The sequence below is a fragment of the Artemia franciscana genome, chromosome 8 (genome assembly GCF_032884065.1).
Source record: "Artemia franciscana chromosome 8, ASM3288406v1, whole genome shotgun sequence".
Taxonomy (NCBI): domain Eukaryota; kingdom Metazoa; phylum Arthropoda; class Branchiopoda; order Anostraca; family Artemiidae; genus Artemia; species Artemia franciscana.
The window spans coordinates 30,922,742-30,944,254 of record NC_088870.1 but is presented as its reverse complement, the minus strand read 5'-3'; the positions used below and the strand labels follow the sequence as shown (position 1 = coordinate 30,944,254).

Sequence of the window (21,513 nt, the reverse complement as noted above, 5' to 3'; positions counted from 1 at the left end):
CAAATATCTACACGTCGGGAGATTTTAGTGACAAGCAGATATTCAGGTTCAGGCATGTCTAGACACTCGGCACATATCCACTTGTCACACCCATCACAAAGAATGGCATAAGAATCATTTTCTAATGCAATATTGCAGGCAAGACAATTGTCGGATCCTTTTTTCGGGCTTATATGAGTCCTTTTTGGTCTTCTACTTGATGTGGCCTTAATTTCGCTAGGTGGCAGCATGATATGAGAAAAAATTGCTGGAAAAAAAAATGCAGGGAAAAAAAAAAGCTTTTCAGCCAACAGATATCAATTTATCACGGGGTTTTCAGAACTTGGGGGACCTGTGGGAAGCGCGGATACTGAAATCGCCTATCCCCAGCAGTTTAAGGATGAATATCCCGCCGGTACCAATACGGCTCTTCGTGTTTGTTATCGCTCTCTTCTGCACAGGTTTCCCCAAATGCAGAAAATAAACGATTCAGCTTACGTAGTCTGTGGCTTTATAAAAAATAAACAGATACTTCACAAATTTGGACCGGCAACACTGTAAAGGCAAAAAAGGAAGAACGGGAAGATGTGCAATTCCCTGGAGAATTGAAAATAAAATGAATTGCCCAAAAGTCTAAATATATCAATCACAGCACTGAGGTAGGTCCCTTAAATCAAAACCTAGGGTATCACAAGACCTGGGAAAATGCAAAAAACAAAGAAAAACAGTTTTATCTCACAGTTTAATACATATATATCCAGGGTTCAAATTTATACAGCCACATGGATTTGTTGTTGTTATCTATGAAAAATCACTGAGAAAATGTAGCATTATTTTTTTTGATGGAAAAGATGGCACTAAGAAAACATAGTATTATTTTGCAGAAAATGAACAATAAGTCATGCTCTAATTGAAAATTCATCATTTTGAAGAGCTCAAAAAGTGCTTAAATTTGAATTTGCAATTGAAGCAATTATTATATTCATAAAAAAGCATCAAGAGGTATGTTTACTATATTGGTAAGTCAGTTATGGGAACTGTCATAATTTTTAGAAATTTTGTCATTTTTAAGAGGTAAAAAAGTGCTTAAATCTGAATTTCTAATAGAAGGAATTATTATATTTGTAAGGAGCATAAAAAAAGGCATCAAGTGGTGTATTCACTTTATATGAAAGCCAGTTATACTGTTTGCTATAAATTTAACCTAATCCTCTTCTTATTTATAAGTCTTACAAATTTGATTACTTTACTGATCTTCAGCAAAATATTTTCATAGTCTTCTCTGTTTATTTTTGTTTTCTCTGGCTGTTTTATCCTTATTTCTCTTGTCTTAACAATTTTCTTTTTGTCATAATTAACCAGCATGGTCTCAGGAATTATTTATGATAAAACTATGCCCAGCTTTTTTTCACCCACTTTGAAAAAAGGGAGGTTTTATAATCTATTTTAATAAGGAAGTTCTGGCTTCTAAAATAGAGTTACATGTACTTGGGAGGGCGGGGGGTTTGGGTACAAAGGGATTTTTGTATGGGGGGCTACAAAAATAAAATAAAGAGTTCCTCAAAAATTTATTTATATCAGTGATTCTCATAGTGGGTACTGCTGCCCAGTGGGGTTGTTGGAGGAAACCAGAAGTGTGGTAATGGGCACAGGTGCATTTGGGGTGCAATGATAGTCTTTGGAGGGTAGTGAAAGTCTTAAAGAAAAGAGAAAATAGGCCTAATTAGGAAATTGGGAACACTTATGACATGTTTACAGATAAAATAAAGATTTAAGCTAAGATTTATAAATTTTGATCATTTGTTAACATGGTTTTGGTGTTATTTTTTCATCACTTCATTTATTTTACCTTATTCTAACTTAACAAATTTACAAATTGACTTATATTTGATAGAAAATTTTTTTTCCCAAAACATTTGATGATTTTATATTGTAAAATTATAATAATTATAAAAATTAGTCTTTTACTTGTTAGTTCCTCTTCTCATAGATACAATAATATTTATATTCCTTATTAATTGCTATTAAATTAAATATAAAATCCAGGTGGAACCAAGTAATTTTTTTCTGGAAAGGAGGCTGTTGTTCAAATAAGTTTGGGGCTCACTGATCTAGACCTAAGTAAATAGCAACAATGACCACACTGCATTTTCATCACAACCATCTAAAACAAGAAGAACAATAGGGAGTTTCTCAAGACAATGGGAAACAAATTAGAATGAATATTTCAGCCCTATATCCAAGGCCCATCCTCAGCAATACAAAAATATATAAGATAAAAAAAATTACAACAGGATAATGTTTTTTGTCTAAACTAATAAAGTAAAATCTATCATTGGTCAACTGGTCATCATAAGTAAGATGTAAATAGCAACAAAGACCACGCTACCTTTCCAACACAAACACCTAAAACAAGAAGAACAATAGGGAATTTCTCAAGACAGTAGGAAACAAATTATAATGAATATTTCAGCCCTATATCCAAGGGCCATCCTCAGCAATACAAAAATGTATAAGAAGAAAAAACTTAAACAATATTATTATGTGAAATTCCCTGTTGTTATTCTTGTTTTAGATGTTCTGTGATGCAGTGTGATCTTCATTGCTATATATGTCTTGCTTATGGGGAGCAGTTAATGTAACTGCTCCCCAATATAATGATATATTTTACTTTATTAGTTTAGGGAAAAACACACTAATCCTGTTGTAAGTTTTTTCTTCTTATAGTCCTATATTTTGAAGCCAGCCCTTGGACATAGAGCCAAAATATTCATTGTAATTTGTTTCCCACTATCTTGAGAAATTCTATATTGTTCTTCTTGCTTTAGGTGTTTGTCTAGGGCTAAGCAGAAAGCAGGTCATTCCTGGTTGCAGTGGAATGATGTTTTAAAGAAAGATTTATGGGAAATTCCTGGGAGGGTGTAAAGCAGAAGGATTTGAATAGATATGGATGGAGGAAAATTATGTCTAGCCTTGATTGCCTTAGGGGGTTTGGTGCTGCAGTGAGTTATTAGTAGTAGTATTGAATTTTAATACAATTGCTACTTATACTTTTGTACCATGTTGGTTCCACCCCTGTTTCTGTGTGTCTCACTGTCTGGAGTTTGATTATCCATGGCTGTTTGGGCTTTCAATCGCCTAACAGTTATTGACTGAGATCATGTCTAAAAAATGACAAGAAAATATTTCTGTAATTAAGACATGAGTGATTTGTGGTAGTTTTAGGCTTACAAAATTATTCAACTCTTTTTCTACTCACACAGTTTGTGAAAATACTGTTCAAAACTACTATTGTTTTTAATTTCAAAAACTGCCCTAAATCATTTCCATAATTGACCAATCATAAAAATACATTTGGAAGTTTAAGTAAGCTCAATTGAATAAACTAATGATGGGACTACCCAGTTGCACTGCACTCCTGGATAATTTAGTTTTTACAAAAAAAAATTGACTTTATTGTGGCTTGACCACAATCATAAAGACAATACAAATACTTATTATGTAAATTTGCTTGAGATTAGTTTAAATCAATGGTTCAATATCTTTAGCATTGGTTAACAGAATGAAAAAGAAAAGTTGAGCAATTAAGAAAATCAAACAAAATAATGGCCATTAAAAAAGGTAGTAATTACAAATATTTCAGCAGAGATCTTGGCCATGAGAATATTGTAACAGAATATTGTAAATAGAATATTGTAACTGTTCCATTTTGCATACAGAATTACTTTGGTAATCAGAATGTGTAGTGCCCTTGGTAAGAGTCAAAGTGATCAAAGGGTAGCTACCCTCCCTCCCCCCACACACACAATGTGTTTTCTCAACAGTCATCCAATAGAAGTTTTATAGTTATTTTATTGAACATAGTCCAAAGATCATATAACAAGGCTTTTGGGGTTGGTACAAACAACCAGAGTCTGGGAGAGAGGTTTGTATGTCATGCCCTAGGGTATTTAAGGTTTTTATGGCAGGGGTGTTTGTTTAACTTTTGGACAAGGCTTATTTGGTTGAAAATTGAAGTTTTAGTTCCCTTTTACAAGTCAAAGTGATGAAGAGCAACTAGTCCCCTCCCCTGACAATTCCTCTTTTCACTGAACGCATCTGACAGAAATTGTGATATACAGATGTTAATTGTAATGCCTCTAGGGCTGAAAAAAAACGTTTTCCTGGGCATAGGGTTGTAAGCTGTGCCTTTTGGGCATGTTAGTTTTCTATGGAATGGAATTTCTTGTATAAACTTAAGATGAGGCTTATTACTTTTGAAATTGGAAGTTATAGTTTAAATTTCCCCAAACGTGACCAATCAAAATTTTGATATAGAATTTGTTTCATTGTAGTTGAAGGGTCTGAAAATTAAGGCTGTGAGGAGGATACCCCCCCCCCCCTCACTGGTCTTAGGGCAAGGGTCTTAAGTTATGCCCTTGGGGCATATACAATTTTTGTAGAAATGCTAGTTGTATATGCTTTGGATTTGTAATCAGAAGTTCGATTACCCCTTTTAAGAGTTCTTTCAAGAGTTTTGCCCCTTTAAGTGATCAGAGTCCAGCTCCCCCCTCCCTCCCCTAACACCCATTTCATGTTTTCCCGAGATGCATCCAATAGAAACTCAAGACAGTCCTTTTATTCAAAATAGTCGGAAAATCATATAACAAGACTTTGGGGGTTGATACAAACTACCAGAGCCTGGGGCAAGGGTTGCAAGTTCTGTCCCTAGGGCATCTAACCCATGGAAAAAGAGAGAAAACTTGTGAAAGAAAAAATTGCCTGACTCAAATTTCCTTTCTTTTACTGGCCTAAAATCTCAAACAAAAGGACCAATAAGGTTAAATTTAACTTCTTATTTTTTTTATTGGCTTAATTCCACAGAGGAGAAATAATAAAGGTGTTGTTATTTATGCTGTTATTAATGCAATTGGCTTACAAAAAAGTCCCAATCATGAAATTACACTGCAATTTAACACTGTAGTTACAAAAAAGCAAAATCTACTTCTTTGTGTTAGTCCCTTTCCTGCATTTTTTTTCAATCCCTTAGAAGCATCTGATTTTTTTTTTCTAAACTATATGTTATTCCCTTTCAGAATGTTTTAAAAATCCAAGTCCTGGCGAAGTAGTTTTGGCTAATTTCTGACTAACTCTAAGGGACAGCAAGACAATGCCAAATAGATACATAAAGAAAAGAATATTCAAAGAGGGATAGGTGAGAAGAAACGAGTGGCAGGGAAGAGATGGAATTAGTTTGAAAAGCAAAGAGTAAAGATCAAAATAAAGAAAGAAAAATTAAACCAAATGCTAAAAGAGAATATAAAAGACATCTAATTAAGATTCAACAAAAAGGGCATCCTACCCAAAGCTTAGGCTTGAAGTGCTAGGCCTGGATACACAGTTATATAGCCGGCAAGCTACCAATTTTTGGTCAAAATGTTCTTAAATTAATTGCTTTGTATTTTCTTAATTTCCCTGTACATTCTCCGTTTGAATTTAACTTTCATATTTTAATAAAATAACAATGAGGAAGAGCACCAAAACCCGACCCCCGTTTGGGAGCAGCACAATGGCACGAAATCCAGCTATTTAGCTGACGGAAATCTCTTCTGTTTTATAATGAGGTATAGATCTGAATACGGATTGTTTTTCCCATGGACAACTGGGACACAAATGATCAGTGATCGATCAGTAATTACATGATCAAAGGCTATTCCTCAGCGTTGAAAAAACAACAGCAAAATAGTATTGAAAGAAGAAACTTAATTGACTTTGCAGCCAGTTGAACTTTATCCTTTTCAATCGTAGACATCATGACGGATGAAAACTCGGAACAATATCGTATATAATCTAATTGGTATTATAAAGCTTGTACCCCAAACAATGTTATTGTTTGTACCCTTTGCGTAAACACTTAATTCTGTCAGAATTAAGTGTTTACACACCAAAACAGATTCTTACTTGCAAGTCCCTCTCCCATGATAGACATCAGGTTAACTGGAAACAAATAAATGGGTACACCAACCAGCAAAAGTTGCAAACCTCTCATCGCTGAAGATGATTGTAGCCCAACAGCCGATTATTACATACACTAATACCAAATAGGTTTAACCATCAAATACACCGGAAACAAATAATAGGTAAAAATAGCGACGAAGACCACACTGCCTTTCCATAACAAACAAATACAACATAGAGACAATAGGGAAAATTTCAAGACAGTGGAAATTATTTCTGTAGATATTTCGGCCCTATGTCCAAGGGCTGTCTTCAGCACAATACAAGAATAAGAGAAAAACTATATATATATATATAAAAGAACTTACATCAAATTGTGAGGATTAAAACTGAATAATTAAAAACACTTTTTAAAACATTTTTTAAAAATAGCCCTAGCATCATTACTTCAACGAAGTTCAACCAGGACTAGCGAAAAAAATGAAATGAGAATATAAGCTCATTCAAACTGAAGAGAATAAAATGATTAGATGCAATTTCTTAAAGCTAATCTTGCTTGTTTAGCAGCCTGTCTCAAAGGCCTTTTCGTAGTTGGTTCAGTACTATTATAAATCGGTTTAGTAAAATATTTTGTTAGATTATTTTTAATTAAATTTGAGTATAAAGAATTTAGTGAGTATTCCCCCAAGTCCTTGTTCAAAGAAATATTATTATTTATTTTGAGATTAATTTCGATTGATTCTCGAACCACCTGTTTTATTCCCAAATCATTACTAATGAGTGAAGAGTTTTCAAAAAGTATCATGTGGGACGGATTATTAAATATATGCCAACCTAAAGCAGAATCAAAGGAGTTGTTGGAACTATTTGAAATTAAGGCCTTGTCTATGTCATTTTTATGCTGTTGTAACCGTTTGTCTAGATTCTGATGGGTCCTGCCGACATAGTATTTTCCGCAATCACATGGTATTTGATAGACCCCTCTTTGGCGAGTAACTGGGGTATAAGAATGTAATTCTTGTAAAATCGAAGAAGATACTTCACAATGTGAGGCTACTGATAAGCCCTCAAATATTGTCTATCTTCCGTATATCCCAAAGATCACAACAAAATTAAAAAATATTTGCACAAAAAATAATCTGTACGTAGTTTTTACTAATAATTTTAAAATCATCAATTTCTTAAATTCGGGTAAAGATAAGACGAAGATACGAATCCATCATGAATGAATTGGAATATGGAGATGAGTTGATTAGTGGTAAGACCATTTCTAGTCATCTTCTTCAAGTTCTATTTTCTATAATTCTCTAAAATTATGACCAACTATTTTGTATCACTGAAGAAGGGAAACTTTAAAACCGCTCAAAAAAGTTTGCCATGGTTCGGTGGAGAACTGGGATATGTATAGGGGGTTGATTCACCAGCAAGGGGTAGATAAAATCTAGGCTAGCTATTCTGCTTAATTAAGAAGGAGAAAGTCCTCATAATGGTTGAATAAATGTTTGATTCCTCTGATTGTATGCCTGGGGCCTATTAAGAAGAAAGGGTTTTTAGAGGGGATGTCAAGATTAGGCACGTTAGAGATCTTCTAGGTTTGAGGAAGGGGGTGTCCAATGGACAATGTGTGCTTATGCTGTGGCTGAAAGATCTCGGACAGATCTTAGAAACAATAGGTTTTTGTAGATTCATACAAATTCAATTTAAGCTCAAGTGCCAATGACGCAGTCATTGGCGCTTGACTAGACTTTACAGTGAGGGCACAATTAGACTTTTACAGTGAGAGAAGGAGGCAAAACCCAAACTCTTGTCTGTATTGATTTTTGTTCGTTTTAATTTTGATTATAATATTCAATTTAAGTGTCGCTCGTTTTAAGATTCATTTATGTAAGTACCTATTGTATGTTTGTTTGTTTAATTGTGTTGCGAGAGCAACACTGGTTTTGTCCCGTTTTTTTTTTTTTTTTTTTTTTTTTTTTTTTTTTTTTTTTTTTTTTTTTTTTTTTTTCTCTTATGCCGCCGATCTCAGCTAATTCCTGGAAACTGGTAAGGGTCTAACCTGTGCGGTTTTTACGGAAAATATATAGCCTATGTCAGAGACGAGTATTTGAAGTTGTGCAGCCAATCCTGCTTGTAGCCCTTTCTGTCTTTAAGATTTCACAGAACTAATATAATTTTATTTTAATTTCTATTTCGCCTTTTTAAAATTATAATTATTTGTACTATAATACAGTTTATCCTTCTGATAACAAGAGAATTAAAGTCCGACAGACAGCCTTTTAAACTGAGTTATATAGCTATAAACAAAACAAAATCATACCCAAACCTGTTACTGTCAGCCTCTTTGCGGTTTTGTGCTGTGAAATTGCAAGCCCTCGCAAAATAGCAAACAAAAATAGAAAGCCTCACAAATAACAAGGGTAGGTAATAGGCGTATAGGTCAAGCTTGCGGCAGCGGAAACTAAACCCCGGTCCCCCATATGCCAAGCAGAGCATCAATATGCTGTACCGCCAGCAAGGCTGACAGGATTTTTTTAGGAAGGGGGGCGTTTAGAACTTTACAAAATGCAATAAAAAAACTTTGCATTTTGTTATGAGGAAAAATTCGGGAGTAAGGCAAAACCCGGTACCGCCGCCCTTCTTCGATCCATTCCTAGCTACCAGAGTGCTTGTATTTCGATGATTTCACAAAATGACTAAAATCCTTTCTATTATAGCAACAAGCAGCAGTGGATCAAGTGCATCAGCTAAAGCTCCAGTACAGCCAGTGGCACCTACAATATATTCTGGCTTAACCCCAAAACCATTGGTGGACACTTGGAACCAGTCCTATATGCCACCTCCTACTCAAGCTGCAGGTAACAATCTTAAGCTAATAACAGAGACGCACAAATAATTTTCATCTTTGAAATGTATAGGAGAATCAATGCTTGAGTTTTCTATGTTGTATTCTTAGTCACTTGGCAGCCTCAGTGTTAAAATAACTGGAGAAGAAAAAGAAATGCTGTGTTGTGTAACAGAGTTAGAATATTTGTGCCTCTTCTTGGAAATAAAGTTTGTACCAAAGAGTGTAAGCAGCTGATAAAAGAGGAAACCGTTTCGCTTTGATATGTAGAGTAAGAATTGAAGAACATCCGTGCCGTTTATCGTCCAGTGCTCCAAAACATAATTAGAAAACTACTTTTTAAAACAATTAAAAACTTTAGCGTAAAGAGCGAGGCGTTGAGGAGGGGATAGCCCATTTCATATACGGAGTAATTTCTGATCTTTTTTAGTTTTAATGTTGCTCCTTACTTTCAGTTAAAAAAAACTATTTTTTTTTAATTTAATTCATTATGAAATGAAAAAAACTGATGAAACGATATAAATCAAGCTTAAGTGATGGGCACAGAAAAATTCAACGTCAGTTTTAGTATAATAGGTCTTACAACATACTAGGGCTTTGTTGTACTTTGCTATAATAGGTCTTGCGTCCTAACTATCTGTAAATTCCCATGAAATGTGTCCAATTGTTTTCATAGATAAGAATTCTGAGTGGTATTTTATCACTCTTAATTCTGAGAAGGCGCAGATTGGAAATCGCTTATTTTCACCAAGTTCTGCTTTACTTACGCTATACCTGCTTTTTAATCTAACATAACATAAAGAATAAGGGAAACTCAGCTAAGTGCAATCTCACTGGTCTTCTAGCACTCTCCTCAACAAGTGAGTCTTTAAGAAGCGGGTTAAGCAGCAGCAGTAACAGCAATAAGAGCAGCGATTCTTATTCAGACGATTTCCTAGGTGAGGATCAAGGGGCCAATGCAACCTGCAAAGGTAATATAAATGGAGCGGGAGGGTAATATAAAAATATAATATAAAAAGGCGATATAAACGGAGGTAATATAAAAAAAGTAATATAAACGATAATACAACGGTAATGTGACAGCCAATATATCTATTTTCAGTGATAAATAGAAAAATTTACAGAAGCAAGAATATGGCATTTTCCCACGGGTCCGAAAATGCTGCCATCTATTGTTTCTACCCATTTCTGTTATTGATTTCAGCTGAGTTTATCATTCAGTTTTTTGGACTTGGGATTGTGGTAGAGAAATGGTATCAGATGTGCCTAATAACCTTTAAAAGTTCTCTCATTGCTAAAGAAATTGGAGCTTATCCTTCGTTCCTATCTAAGTGGTGACGTTAGACAGTTGGCCTACGGCAAAAAAAAAAATCAACTTTTAAACTTAAGACAGATAGAATTTTTTTTCGACGGCGATCGATAGCACTTCATGATCTGATCAAAGTATATGATATATATTTTTTGGTACAAAAATACCAACTAGATTATATTAGATATTGTTCCAAGTTTTTATCCGTCACGATGTCTGCGATTGAAAAGAATAAAGTTCAGCTGGCTGCAAAGTCAATTTAGTCCCTTCTTTCGATATTATTGTTGTAGTTGTTTTTTCAACGCTGAGGAATAGCCCTTGGTCATGTGGTAACTGATTGCGTTCTTGTTTGAACATACCGTCGTAGAAACTTCAATAGGCTGACAACTTCATCATTTAACCAATAGTGTAGAAACAAGCACAAAAGAGAATGTACAACAATGAGATAGTTTTGTAATAATTAATAGTGTCATCTATGGTATTTTGATCCTGAAAAGTTAGAGATAGCTTTATAATACCAACTAGATTATATATAGATTGTTCCGAGTTTTCATCCGTCACGAGGTCTACGATTAAAAAGGATAAAGTTCAACTGGCTGCAAAGTCAATTTAGTCCCTTCTTTCGATACTATTTTGTTGTTCAACGCTGAGGAATATCCTTTGATCATGTGATTACTGATCGATAGCGAAGAAACAAAACCAACGTGTTGCTCTCGTAACACTTAAGTCGGCGAAGCCGGACAAAGGTTGCCGCAACACTTCACGCTGCCTGGGCAAAGTAGGTTTTTTTTTTTTTTTTTTTTACTTAAAAAGCATGTACAGTATTTGGGTGAATTGCTTGTGGTTTGATGCTAAATGCATAACTTAGAATTTTTTTTTAAAGTTTGCTTTTTAAAGATAACACTCTTTTGCATGGCCCTTCCTGAGCTGATTGTTATAACTAAAGAAAAGTTGTATCATCCAATTCTCGCCATGTATATATTTCTAGCCATGATTTCGTTTCCATACTAATAATGGCCATAACTTATATCAATGTCAGAAGGTATTAGCCATAGTTTAATTCATAATAGCCATAATTTATTACGACTAATAGTCATCATACGAGTAGCCTTGGTTTATTGCAATATGGGGGGGGAGTAGTTATGATTTTGTTTAAATTAGTCATAAATTATGCAATATAGCTAATAGTCCCCAGTCCCCAGGTGGCAATAGGGGGACGCCCTACAGATATTTAGGGTATCTCCATAGAAGGCATGGACCAAGGGGGGCCTTGCCCCTGACCGGGACCATAAATACAGGTGGAGGAGGAAGAAGATTTTTCAAATGTATACTCAACAGGGTCCACCGGTGCGTCCAAACGTCCCTTGAGTTACAAACAGTTTCCCAGTAATGGGTTAAATTGCTTGATGACGCAGAACACCATCTATAGGAGGACAACTATGACAGGGCGGAAGATCCATATCTATGGGCAACGGCCCATGCTTTAACGTTATAGTCGGTGCCCAAACACTGTCCCCCCTCCTGATGGACACATATATAGCCCCAATTATATATTTGTTTGTTGTTCTTTCAGTGATTAGTTCATTGTTAAATCGGTTTCGCTATGTAGACTCTAGATATCAAGTTGTTCATGAGTGGTAGTTCCGGATATTGTGTATAATATTGGGATTAAAATTACAATTTCAATTGAATTAAGATGTAAATAATAACAGAAAGAAACATGATGATCTTATTAATGTTCTGAATTTTTAAATTAAAAATTCTATTTTATTAGTGTTTTTTGTTTTTAGTTCGATTGCCTATGTGTCCTAACGATACATATGGAAACATCAGTACTGCGGTAAAGAGCATAAAATTTAAAATCTAAACATGCCTCTTTTTTTCTTGCATGTCTCCTTCTGGAACGTTGCCTTTCTGCAATATCAGGTAAATACCCATCATCATGTAAATATCATGTGTCAATACCCATTTATCATGTTCAGTAAAAAAAAAAATTTGTAACTTATTCACGAATGGTAACTATTATTTCCATTAATCTTAATAGTAAGATTTGTTTAGAAAACAGATGTATAAGAATTTCAAAAAAGAGCCTGAAACTCCTCGAAATTGGTGTCGCATCAAAATGAAACATTAAACCATTGATATCATCATGGTCTGAAACCTTATTTGGGAAAGTTACAGCCCCCCTCTTGATATGTGTTGATACAATTAAATGGATCTTGATTTAAATATGTGTATCTCGTTTTTTTTCTGTATGTCGTCTGTTTAAGTCAAAAGAGTCAAAATACTGTAATTCATATCTTCTCTTATTTTCTATTTATTTTTGTTTTATTTTGCTCATAGATTTTTTTTTTGTATAATGCTTCTTTTTTTCTAGCGCCCTCATAATGGTTGAATAAATGTTTGATTCCTCTGGTTGTATGCCTGGGGCCTATTAAGAAGAAAGGATTGTTTTTAGAGGGGATGTCAAGATTAGGCATGTTAGAAATGTTCTAGGTTTGAGGAAGGAGGTGTCCAATGGACAGTGTGTGCTTATGCTGTGGCTGAAATATTTATTGACATTAATTGTGACGTATATGGCTCTCAGACAGATCTTAGAAACAATTTGTTTTTGTAGATTCATACAAATTCAATTTAAGCTCAAGCGCTAATGACGCAGTAGGTTTCAGACTTTTATAGTAAGAGAAGGACGCCCAACCCAAAATCTTGTCTGTATTAATTTTGTTCGTTTTAATTGTGCTGTGGTTTTGTCCCGGTCATATGGCACTTGGTATTAACCAAGTGATATATAGCAATCGCAAATTCTTTCGGTCTCGGTTGTGCTGCTTTAGGTACTTCCCGGTAAGCTAGGACGATGAAATTTGGCAGGCGTATCAGGGACCGAAGCAGATTAAATTAGAAATAGTCGTTTTTCCGACTTGACCATCTGGGGGGGGGAGTGGGGGGCCGGTTAATTCGGAAAAAATAGAAAAAATGAAGTATTTTTAACTTACGAATGGTTGATCAGATCTTAATGAAATTTGATGTTAGGGAGGATATCGTGTCTCAGAGCTCTTATGTTAAATCCCGACCGTATCTGATGACATTGGGGGGAAACCTAAAATCTTGGAAAACACTTCGAGTGGAGGGATCGGGATGAAACTTGGTGGAAATAATAAGCACAAGTCCTAGATACATAAATGACATAACCGGAACAGATCCGCTCTCTTTGGGGTAGTTGGGGAGGGGTGGGTTAATTCTGAAAAATTATAAAAAATGACGTATTTTCAACTTACGAAGGAGTGATCGGATCTTCATGAAACTTCATATTTAGAAGGACCTCGTAACTCAGATCTTTTATTTTAAATCTCAACCGGATCCAGCGTCATTGGGGGGGGGGGGGTCGGAAATCCTAGAAGATACTTAAAGCTGAGAAACTGGATGGGAAGAATAAAAACAAGTCTAAGATACGTGACTGACATAACCGGACCGGATCCGCTCTTTTTGGAGGAGTGGGGGGGGGGCTAGGTTTAATTCTGAAAATGAGGTATTTTTAACTTACAAAGGAGTGATCATATCTTAATGAAATTTTATATTTAGAAAGACCTCGTAGCTTAGATATCTAATTTCAAATCCCGACAGGATCCAGTGTCAATGGGGGTGGGGGGTGGGATCGGAAATCTTGGAAAACGCTTAAAGCGGAGAGATCAGGATGAAACTTGGTGGGAAGAATCTGAAAGCATTATGTTATTTAAAGGAACAATAAAAAAGTATTTTTCGAATAATATGCAAATTATATTGGTTAAAATGTATCCGTTTTAGATACCAATATTCTCAATGCTAAAAGTCAAGTTTAGTTTATTCAGAGTTACTTAGGCCATAACCAAGGTCTGATAGAACACTGACAACAGGTCATGGAAACCACTTAATTGGAAGAACTAGAACATTAACTGACACTTCAGAAAAAAGTGAACTGAAGGACAAGTAAATATCTATAAGGTTGCCCTCTTCCTCCCACGTAACTCTCTCCCCCTCAACACGAAAATTCCCCTGAAAACGACTGTACACTTCCCAATAACCCTTACTATATGTAAACAATGGTCAAAGTTTGTAACTTAGACCTAATATTTTTTGTCACTTAAAAAGGGCACTATAAATTTTAATTTCCGTTAGAATTAGTCCTCTTGCGACATTATAGGGTCACTGGGTTGATACAATCATCCCTGGAAAAAAAAAAGAAAAATAAACACACATCCATGATCTTTCTTCTGGCAAAAAAAATACACAATTCCACATTTTTATAGATAGGAGCTTGAAACTCCTGCAGTGGGGTTCGGATTATCGTCACTACCTGACCCATAGCCAGTATATTCATAATAATTAATTCAGTGACCAAAAGAATTAAAAATAAGCCGATTATTTTGAAACTTGAGTAAAAATTCCCTTGGGAACTGTGAAATTCTCTTATTGATATTTTCATGGCCTATATATGATATAGGTCAGGATTAAGCAGTTGCGAAAATAATTATAATTTCTGATATTATAGACAATTATATTACGATAAAGGTGAGAGGTGAATAGAAAAGTGTTAGGAAGTAAAGAAGAAGTCAAGATTATCTTGATCAGATGTATCTACAACCAGTATTGTTTTACTCTGATAGAGGAAAGTCTTGTCTTGTCTATTTTATAAAACCAAGAAACAAAGGCTAGTTTACTGTACTCATTATATTGTCCTTTTTCTTGTTAAACTCTCACGAAGTAAATTATAAAAATGACCCGAACAACCAGAATCAGGCAAGCAACAAATCCTTACAGTTCAGCCTTCAGTGATACAAACAGCTCAAATAGCACCCCATCACACCAGACAGTGGATGGGAACCCAGTTGATTCGAGAAAGGACCCAAACCCCCCATCTACTTCACCTGGTAGACAGATACCCAAACTCTGCTGAGTCCCAGGCGCTGTATGATTTGATTACAAGAATTGATATTTCAGTCCGACAGATTTCATCTGAAATAGCTCTGCTACGAACTGAGCTTGCCCAGAAGCCTAGCTATGAAGAAATGCATAAAAATGTAGATGGTGCATTTCTGGACCTTAACTCTCGGTTGCAGAAAATTGAAGAAAAACACACACAGACTTCCCAGCAGACTGATGAGATACGAGAAATTGTAAGGGAAAAAACCTTCTGCCATCATGAAGCACAACAGAGAAAAATGAATATTGTTGCAAAAAATTTACCGGAACAAGAAGGAGTTGATGATGTAACTCAAGTGAAGCAAATAATTCAAAACCAGCTGCAACTTCCAGTGCCAACAATATTAAAGACAACCAGGCTAGGGGAGAAAAAACCAACCACTCAGAACTCTGTTTCAAGATACCAGCCCCTTCTAATTCAGCTGCCAGAATCAGAAATTACTCTGAAAAGACAGATTGTGCAAATGTCTTATGTGAAAAGAAAAAGCCTACAAACATTCTTTCGTAATGATGTACCCAAACGGTTTAGAACAGGTGGTAGTATTAGTGAACCTCTCCCAAGAGGACCAAAAAACTAAATGAGCATAAGACCATGAGCAGCAGCTCTATTGCTGACAAGGGGAAAGAAAACCCAGCTAGGAAAGTGTTTGTCAATAACCCTGGTACGATACGTCACTCCTACTCATTTCCTAGAATCCTTCTTGCGAATGTAAGGTCACTAGTAAATAAAATGGAGGAACTACAAATTATTCTTGGCAAAAACCAGATTGATATCGCTTGCCTTACAGAAACACGGTCTGCTACAGAAGATTCTTGCTCGATTCCTAATTATGACTCCCATTTTCAGCCCAGATTGGACAAAGATGGGATTCCTCTATCTCATGGTGGAGGAGTGGCTTTTTTTGTAAGTGTACCCTCCCAAATCGGATTCTTTCATTTTCTGAAATAGAGAACAACTCCAAAACTGAAGTTTTATGGCTCTGGACAAGACCCAAAAACCTCACAAAAGACGTATCTTGCATGATTTTTTGTATTATTTATTACCCTCCTCGTAGTGAATTTATGAAGGAGCTGACGGCATATCTGCAACTTCATACTAACAGAATTCGCCGCAAATACCCCTATGCTGCAATTACATTATGTGGTGATTTTAATGAGCTAGACCAAAAGTTGCTTTCTGCTGCTCTTAGTCTTGACCAGGTAGTCAAGTCACCTACACGCAGTGATAAAACCCTAGACTTGATTTTTACCAACATTGAAGCTTACTACTGTGCCCCAAAAATAGCCCCTCCATTAGGGTCAAGTGACCATCTATGCATCTTTTGGACCCCTTTATCATCCTTTCCCCCTAAATTGTTGATCAGTTATTCATATAGACCCATTACTGACGAGAAGATTGCCCATTTCAAAGTAAAACTTAGCTCCAAATCCTGGGCCAATATCCTATGTCTTACCAATGGTGATGAAATGGCTTCTAAGTTTTCAGCAGAACTTTTCCAGTTATAATGTGACACCTTTACAGTGAAAAAAGTCAATTGCAAATCCAATTATAAACCATGGATAAATAAACAAATTTGTGCTTAATAAATAAACGTGATAGACTCTTTAAGGAAGGATTTTTCCAGGAATCTCGAAAACTTCGAAACATTGTTATTTGTGAAATCCGTAAAGCAATAAAAGAGCATGGTGCTCACGTGCTCAATAAGTTACTGTATTATAACCCTAAGAATTTCCACAAATGTATCCAAGATCTCATGGGAAAGGTCTCTTCTAAGTTTCTCTTATTGGATAGTAATGGCAGCCCAGTGAGTGCAGACATCATAAATGATTATTTTACTTCAACTTGTAAAACTCACCCGCCACTCCAAAATATGCCGGCCAACAGTGCAGTGAGAGACATTCCTGTGATTGAAATACATCAGACCCAGCTTAAACTCGAAAATCTTGATACAAATCAGTCAGTATACCCAGGTGATATCCCTACCAAATTGATTGTGAAATGTGCCCATTATTTAAGGGTACCTCTAAATGCAATTTTTAACCGATGTTTTGTAGATGGTATTTTTCCAGTGTGTTTTAAACGAGCTATTATATCACCTATACTGAAAAACAAGACCCCAAAAGTTCTCCCTGACTTAAGACCAATATCAAAAACCTCTGTTTTCTCTAAAATTTTTGAAAGTTTTATTTACAATTTCCTCTTTGACGATATTCAAGATAAAATTAACCCAAATCAGTTTGGCTTTAGGCCGAATCATAGCACCACCCATTGTTTATGCTATATACTTGACACTGTTTTCAAACATCTTGAGCTAAGTAGTTCCTACGTTGAGGCTGTTTTTGCTGATATTAGTAAAGCCTTTGACAACTTGGATCATCAGAAAGCTATTGATAATGGAAGGGCTTTAGGTGTCAGAGATTTTGTTTTACGCATGGTAGCTAGTTTTTTATCTGGTCGTGAGCAATGTGTAGTCCTCCCTAACGGAGATTCATCAGGTTTTACCTCGATTTCCTGTGGAGCACCCCAAGGGACTAAATTGGGTCCTTTAACATTCTTAATTGTTTTTAACAATGTTTTACCAAACTTTGACAACACTTTTAAATTTGCATATGATTTGACATTACTTTACCTTTGTCAAACCTCAAACACTTTGGGCGTTAAACTTCACTCACTCATTAACAACTTAAAGAATGGTCTTGACAATGTTAAACTCAATCTGAGCATACCGAAAAGCAGTTTAATGCTATTTTCCTTTTTAAAAAATATTCCCCCAATCAATAATTACCTTTGCATTCCAAATTTAAACATGGTTAAGCTACTTGGTTTGCACTTGGACAATGACCTTAAATGGAAATCTCACTCTTTTCACTTATTTAAAACAGATGGTTTTCTCCTTAGATCTTTCTCCCTTCTTAAACGGTTCTCCATATCAATTCAGAACCTTAAAATAATTTATTGTTCTTATATAAGACCTTGTCTTGAATATGCTTGCCCTTTCTGGCACCCTGGGTTGACCAAATCCCGATGTTCTAAAATTGAAAGCATTCAAAAAGAGCTGTAAAAATTCTACTGGGGACGTCCTATACTACTTATGATGAAGGTTTGGCTTGACTTGAACTCACTACAGTGGAATCACGACGTCACTTCCTTACCATGAACTTTGGGCACAAGTGCCATAGTTCTGACTATCATCGACGTCTTCTTCCCCCTTCAAAGAAAACCCCCCAATCCTTCCCAATACAAGACTTAATGCTCGTAGAGCTCCAAATACTCAACTTGACTTGTGTCCCCAAATGTTGACAATGATGTACAAAAACTTTCGTTCCCTACTTTGTTTCGCATTTTAATAATTGATTTAACTTTTTAACTATGTTTATCCGTTAACATTTATTTTATCATTGTAATTGTAATTGTTCTGACGTGCTTATGCTAGCTTGTGTGCTATTTTAGCCAATAAATCATATTCTATATTCTATTCTATACGCTGAATTTGATGGTGTGATTTTTGTTAACATTTAATGACCTTTAAGGGATGTTCCCTGCTATTTTTTATAATAAGGCAAATTTTCTCAGGCTCGTAACTTTTGATGCTAAGACTGAACTTGGTGAGACTTATATATTTAAAATCAGCATAAAAATATAATTCTTTTGACGGAACTATTGGTATTAAAAATCCATTTTTTTTTTAGTTTCGATTACCATTGAGGCAGGTCGCTGCTTATTACAGTTCCCTACCAGGAACTGTTTGATCGTAATTTCTGTTTTGAGTTTCATATATTTATGAATAGTGATCTGTGGTAGTTTTACGCTTGGGAGATTATTAACTTTATTTTTGGCTTAATGTAGCTCTTTACTTTTTTTGAAAAAATGTCGTGTGAAAAAAGTTTTTACATTAATTAAAAGTAAAAAAATAGATGAAACCATTATAGTAGTTTCATTTAAATGTAAATGCAGCACCATGACAACAAGCATGCCAAATATATAAAGTGCTCAAATTTGTTATTTTTCAAACAGTTCGTGGTAACGAACTGTTAACTCTAAAAAATTGAATTTTGATATCAATAGCTACATCAAAAGAATCGCATTTTAATGCTGATTTTAAATATATAAGTTTCATCAAGTTTAGTGTTACCCATCAAAAGTTACGAGCCTGAGAAAATTTGCCTTATTTAGGAAAATAGGGGGAAACACCCCCTAAAAGTCGTAGGATCTTAACGGAAATGACACCATCAGATTCAGCGTATCAGAGAACCCCACTGTAGAAGTTTCAAGCTCCTATCTACAAAAATGTGGAATTTTGTATTTTTTGCCAGAAGACAAATCACGGGTGCGTGTTTATTTGTTTGTTTTTTTTTTGTTTTTTTTTTTTCTTTTCCCCAGGGGTCATCGTATCGACCAAGTGGTCCTAGAATGTCGCAAGAGGGCTCATTCTAACGGAAATGAAAAGTTCTAGTGCCCTTTTTAAGTGACCAAAAAAAATGGAGGGCATCTAGGCCCCCTCCCACGCTCATTTTTTCCCCAAAGTCAACGGATCAAAATTTTGAGATAGCCATTTTGTTCAACATAGTCGAAAACCATAATAACTATGTCTTTGGGGATGACTCACTCCCCCACAATCCCTGGGGGAGGGGCTGCAAATTACAAACTTTGACCAGTGTTTACATATAGTAATGGTTATTGGGAAGTGTACAGACGTTTTCAGGGGGATTTTATTTTGTTTGGGGGAGGGGCTGAGAAGAGGGGGCTATGTTGGAGGATCTTTCCTTGGAGGAATCTGTCATGGGGGAAGAAAAATTCAGTGAAAAGGGCGCAGGATTCTCTAGCATTACTATAAGAAAACAATGAAAAATAAACATGAAAACATTTTTTCAAATGAAAGGAAGAAGTAGCATTGAAACTTAAAACGAACAGAGGCTATTACGCATATGAGGGGTTCTAAAAATACTTTAGCATAAAGAGCGAGGTATTTAGGAGGAGATAAATACCTTGCTCTTTATGCTAAAGTATTTTTAGTAATTTCAACTATTTATTCTAAGGCCTTTCTGATTCAGGGGTCATTCTTAAAGAATTGGGACAAAACTTACGATTTAGTGTAAAGAGCGAGGTATTAACGAGGGTACAAACCCCTTCGTATACATAATAAGAATATAAGGTTATGAAAGTTTGTTACGTAAGTTAATTCTTAAGTTACGTATATTTTTTACTAATAAAAAAGGTTCGTTAAAAATTAAAAGTTCTAGTTGCCTTTTTAAGTAACCGAAAAATTGGAGGGCAACTAGGCCTCCTTCTCCACCCCTTATTTCTCAATATCGTCTGATCAAAACTAAGAGAAAGCCATTTAGCCAAAAAAAGAATTAATATACAAATTTCATTTTAATAATTTATGTGCGGAGAGCCAAAACCAAACAAGCATTAATTCAAAAACGTTCAGAAATTAAATAAAAAAAAACTAATTTTTTTAAGCTGAAAGTAAGGAGCGTCATTAAAACTTAAAACGAACAGAAATTACTCCGTATATAAAATGGGTTGTCCCCTCCGCAATCCCTCGCTCTTTACGCTAAAGTTTGACTCTTTGCCACAATTCTACTTTTTAAAACAATTAAAAGCCTTAGCGTAAAGAGCGAGGGATTGCGGAGGGGACAACCCATTTTATATACGGAGTAATTTCTGTTCGTTTTAAGTTTTAATGACGCTCCTTACTTTCAGCTTAAAAAAATTAGTTTTTTTTTTATTTAATTGTAAGTAAGACTAAGCTAAGTTAAACAAGCTTGAAACGCAAGTAATTAAGCAAAGCAGATCAAAAACCTCCTTGGTAGTCGGGTTAATTTTAGTTATTCGTTATTTTTTTATTCTTCATTATTTATTCTTTTTATTTGTCTATTTTTTATTAGACGTTATTCTTTTTTTGAACTCTTCACTTCAAGATTTCATATTTTTCTGTTTTCTTTCAGGTCTATTAACTGTTATTCCGTGATTTGAGTTATAGATGGTGCTTAAACGCAATCACAGGACAACAGTATAGATTACTTTGGATTCAAATTCAATCGCAATTCCCCTACAGATGCTCTATTCACAATGCTCCAGTATATTCAGAATGCTGCATTACTAAAGGAATTTGGCTTAATGTTCGCTTCACAAGCACCCAGTATCAGTACCTTTTATTTTCAATCCTCAATAAAATTAAATATGTTGTATTGTGGAAGTCTTCTCTTCTAAACTAGAGTCGTTCAATAGAAAAACTACAAATAAAGCCTTACCATCACATAGGGTGTGCCATTGCTACCGAAAGCACCGCCCAACCTTCTCCCTCGGAATGTCTACGCGTACCAGCTTACATCTTGGTCTTGTGGGATAAAGACCAACTACAGATCAAATTGGAACCTGTAGAGTTGTCCAACGATAAAACTGCACATTCAAGCCATACCTGGTTAACGAGGGAGACCTGGCCACAGCCGTAATGAAAGTATTGAAAAGCTTAATTTAATGATG

The 21,513-nt window shown here is 35.3% G+C and overlaps 1 long non-coding RNA gene across 1 annotated transcript; it reads left to right on the top strand.

Annotated features, from left to right (window-relative positions):
• The first annotated feature begins 531 nt into the window (after nucleotides 1–531).
• LOC136030298 (uncharacterized) lies at nucleotides 532–21,220 on the top strand. Its single transcript, XR_010618237.1, has 3 exons — nucleotides 532–638; nucleotides 8,631–8,771; nucleotides 20,976–21,220. It is a non-coding gene; the product is annotated as an uncharacterized LOC136030298 (long non-coding RNA).
• Nucleotides 21,221–21,513: the final 293 nt, after the last annotated feature.